This window comes from Schistocerca piceifrons, chromosome 10, assembly GCF_021461385.2.
Source record: "Schistocerca piceifrons isolate TAMUIC-IGC-003096 chromosome 10, iqSchPice1.1, whole genome shotgun sequence".
NCBI classification, from domain to species: domain Eukaryota; kingdom Metazoa; phylum Arthropoda; class Insecta; order Orthoptera; family Acrididae; genus Schistocerca; species Schistocerca piceifrons.
In genome coordinates this window covers 39,666,848-39,671,536 of record NC_060147.1, presented here as the reverse complement: position 1 = coordinate 39,671,536, position 4,689 = coordinate 39,666,848, and the positions used below count along the sequence as shown (strand labels likewise).

The window sequence follows — 4,689 nt, the reverse complement described above, 5'->3', positions numbered from 1 at the left end:
CCTCATGCTCCTCCCTCTTAACCGCTTCCCACCCACCCCGACGCCCTGATCGGGGTACTTTTCCCCGTGTTTCTCCTTTTTTTTTAACTTTTTTTTTATTCGTTCGTCTCTGATCGAATTTGCGCTGCGGCGAGCCTGTTCTGTGGGAACCTTGCCCTTGCGTGATGTGGGGCTGGAAAAAATTGGCGACTGAAATTTTGCGGAAAGGGCACGCAGTAGCAATTCTTTTTTCTACACTGCGAATTCTTTCGTCCTGTCTAATTCATTTTCTCCCATGCACAGCACTCCGTCTTCAGGCCACGAGTGACCCATCGGGATCATCCGACCGCCGTGTCATCCTCAGATGAGGATGCAGGTAGGAGGGGCGTGTGGTCAGCACACTGCTTTCCCGGTCGTTATGATGGTGTTCTGTGACCGGAGCCACTACTGTTCGGTCGAGTAGGTCCTCAATTGGCAACGCGAGGCTGAGTGCACCCCGAGAAATGGCAACAGCGCATGGCGGCCTGGATAGTCACCCATCCAAGTGCCGGCCACGCCCGACAGCGCTTAACTTCGGTGATCTGACGGGAACCGGTGTATCCCCTGAGGCAAGGCCGTTGCCCATTTTCTCCCATGGAAAAAAGGGAAACACATTGAAGCGCCAAAGAAACTGGTACACCCCTATCAATGAGTAGCTCGTCAGTGGCGAATTCCACAACATACCAAAAAATCTTCGAATAGTCGAACATTCCACAATACTCGAGAGCATTCCGGAATGTTCCACAATGATCTGGGACGTTCCGGGATGTTCCCGAGTATTCTGGTAACTTCCCGCATGTTCCAGACTAATCCCGAATATTTAGGAACATCCCCAATTATTGTGGAGCCTTCCGGAATATTCTGGAATATTGTGGAATGTTCTCGAATATTCTCGGATCTTCTGAAATGTTCTAGAACATTATAGAATGTTCTGGAATGTTCTAGAATTTTCAAGAGAGCGAATCTTCCCAGTACTTATATCTGCTAATGCACGCTCTTCATGTATAAACGGGAAATTTCGTCGTGGGTGGGGTTCAAAAAATGGTTCAAATGGCTCTGAGCACTATGGGACTCAACTGCTGTGGTCATAAGTCCCCTAGAACTTATAACTACTTAAACCTAACTAACCTAAGGACAGCACACAACACCCAGCCATCACGAGGCAGAGAAAATCCCTGACCCCGCCGGGAATCGAACCCGGGAACCCGGGCGTGGGAAGCGAGAACGCTACCGCACGACCACGAGATGCGGGCTCGTGGGTGGGGGATTGAGGGCTACCGCACCATATAACTCCCTTGATTGTACCGGGTCTCGTTTCTGAGTTTTAGGGGCACGCATATTCTACATTTGTATGTATGTTATATGTTAAATGGGGACGTAGAAACGATGGAGAGGCTCCGTCCCCGCCGCAGCCGCAGTGGTCCACAACCCCACGACGACTACCGCAGTCCACTTCACCCCTCCGCCGCCCCACACCGAACCGCTCTTTCAGGGTTATTGTGCGGTTCGGCCCGGTAACCCCTATCTTTGTGTGGTAGAGCAATGGTGTTGTACGCGTACGTGGAGAACTTGTTTGCGCAGCAAATGCCGACATAGTGTAGCTGAGGCGGAATAAGGGGAACCAGCCCGCATTCGACTAGGCAGATGGAAAATCGCCTAAAAACCATCCACAGACTGGCTGGCTCACCGGACCTCGACACAAGTCCGCCGGGAGGATTCGTGCCGGGGACCAGGCGCTCCTTCCCGCTCCGGAAAGCCATGCGTTAGACTGCTCGGCTAACCGAGCGGACACATTCTACACTTTCTTTCATAATACACACTGAAGAGCCAACGAAACTGGTATAGGTATGAGTATTCAAATACAGAGATGTGTAAACCGGCAGAAGACGGCGTTGCGGCTGGCAGTGCCTGTATAAGACAAGTGTCTGGAGCAGTAGTAAGATCACTTACTGCTGCTACAATGGCACGTTATCAAGATTTAAATCACATTGAACGTGGTGTTATAGTCAGCGCACGATCGATGGGACACAGCATCTTGGAGGTAGCGATGGAGTGGGTATTTCCTCGTACGACCATTTCGCGAGTGTACCGTGAATAGCTAACACTTGGTTCAAGAATAATAAAAGAAGGTTGTATACCTGGAAGAATCCTGGAGATACTAGTAGGTATCAGATAGATTATATAATGGTAAGACAGAGATTTAGGAACCAGGTTTTAAATTGTAAGACATTTCCAGGGGCAGATGTGGACTCTGACCACAATCTATTGGTTATGACCTGTAGATTAAAACTGAAGAAACTGCAAAAAGGTGGGAATTTAAGGAGATGGGACCTGGATAAACTGAAAGAACCAGAGATTGTACAGAGTTTCAGGGAGAGCATAAGGGAACAATTGACAGGAATGGGGGAAAAAAATACAGTAGAAGAAGAATGGGTAGCTTTGAGGGATGAAGTAGTGAAGGCAGCAGAGGATCAAGTAGGTAAAAAGGCGAGGGCTAATAGAAATCCTTGGGTAACAGAAGAAATATTGAATTTAATTGATGAAAGGAGAAAATATAAAAATGCAGCAAATGAAGCAGGCAAAAAGGAATACAAACGTCTCAAAAATGAGATCGACAGGAAGTGCAAAATGGCTAAGCAGGGATGGCTAGAGGACAAATGTAAGGATGTAGAGGCTTGTCTCACTAGGGGTAAGATAGATACTGCCTACAGGAAAATTAAAGAGACCTTTGGAGAGAAGAGAACCACTTGTATGAATATCAAGAGCTCAGATGGAAACCCAGTTCTAAGCAAAGAAGGGAAGGCAGAAAGGTGGAAGGAGTATATAGAGGGTTTATACAAGGGCGATGTACTTGAGGACAATATTATGGAAATGGAAGAGGATGTAGATGAAGACGAAATGGGAGATATGATACTGCGTGAAGAGTTTGACAGAGCACTGAAAGACCTGAGTCGAAACAAGGCCCCGGGTGTAGACAACATTCCATTAGAACTACTGACGGCCTTGGGAGAGCCAGTCCTGACAAAACTCTTCCATCTGGTGAGCAAGATGTATGAGACAGGTGAAATACCCTCAGACTTCAAGAAGAATATAATAATTCCAATCCCAAAGAAAGCAGGTGTTGACAGATGTGAAAATTACCGAACTATCAGTTTAATAAGTCACAGCTGCAAAATACTAACGCGAATTCTTTACAGACGAATGGAAAAACTGGTAGAAACGGACCTCGGGGAAGATCAGTTTGGATTCCGTAGAAATGTTGGAACACGTGAGGCAATACTAACCTTACGACTTATCTTAGAAGAAAGATTAAGAAAAGGCAAACCTACGTTTCTACCATTTGTAGACTTAGAGAAAGCTTTTGACAATGTTAACTGGAATACTCTCTTTCAAATTCTGAAGGTGGCAGGTATAAAATACAGGGAGCGAAAGGCTATTTACAATTTGTACAGAAATCGGATGGCAGTTATAAGAGTCGAGGGGCATGAAAGGGAAGCAGTGGTTGGGAAAGGAGTGAGACAGGGTTGTAGCCTCTCCCCGATGTTATTCAATCTGTATATTGAGCAAGCAGTAAAGGAAACAAAAGAAAAATTTGGAGTAGGTATTAAAATCCATGGAGAAGAAATAAAAACTTTGAGGTTCGCCGATGACATTGTAATTCTGTCAGAGACAGCAAAGGACTTGGAAGAGCAGCTGAACGGAATGGACAGTGTCTTGAGAGCAGGATATAAGATGAACAGCAACAAAAGCATAACGAGAATAATGGGATGTAGTAGAATTAAATCGTGTGATGCTGTGGGAATTAGATTAGGAAATGAGACACTTAAAGTAGTAAAGGAGTTTTGCTATTTGGGGAGTAAAATAACTGATGATGGTCGAAGTAGAGAGGATATAAAATGTAGACTGGCAATGGCAAGGAAATCGTTTCTGAAGAAGAGAAATTTGTTAACATCGAATATAGATTTAAGTGTCAGGAAGTCGTTTCTGAAAGTATTTGTATGGAGTGTAGCCATGTATGGAAGTGAAACATGGACGATAACTAGTTTGGACAAGAAGAGAATAGAAGCTTTCGAAATGTGGTGCTACAGAAGAATGCTGAAGATAAGGTGGGTAGATCACGTAACTAATGAGGAGGTATTGAATAGGATTGGGGAGAAGAGAAGTTTGTGGCACAGTTTGACTAGAAGAAGGGATCGGTTGGTAGGACATGTTTTGAGGCATCAAGGTCTCACAAATTTAGCATTGGAGGGCAGCATGGAGGGTAAAAATCGTAGAGGGAGACCAAGAGATGAATACACTAAGCAGATTCAGAAGGATGTAGGTTGCAGTAGGTTCTGGGAGATGAAGAAGCTTGCACAGGATAGAGTAGCATGGAGAGCTGCATCAAACCAGTCTCAGGACTGAAGACCGCAACAACAACGCAACAACAAACAACCGTGAATATCAAGAATCCGGTAAAACATCAAATATCTAACGTCGCTGCGAGTAGACAAAGATCCTGCAAGAACGGGACCAACGACGACTGAAGAGTATCGTTCAACGCGGCAGAAGTGCAACACATCGTTGTGTTGCGGCACTCACTATTCAGTGTATAACCACTGAAGAAGTTATGGGCCAAGTGAATTCATCTCCACCGTGCGAAGGTTATAAAATATGCACGTTTTCCACCTA

At 45.4% G+C, this 4,689-nt stretch overlaps 1 pseudogene; it reads right to left on the bottom strand.

Moving 5' to 3' along the window:
• Positions 1-483: 483 nt before the first annotated feature.
• On the bottom strand, positions 484-601 carry LOC124719194 (annotated as a pseudogene).
• Positions 602-4,689: the final 4,088 nt, after the last annotated feature.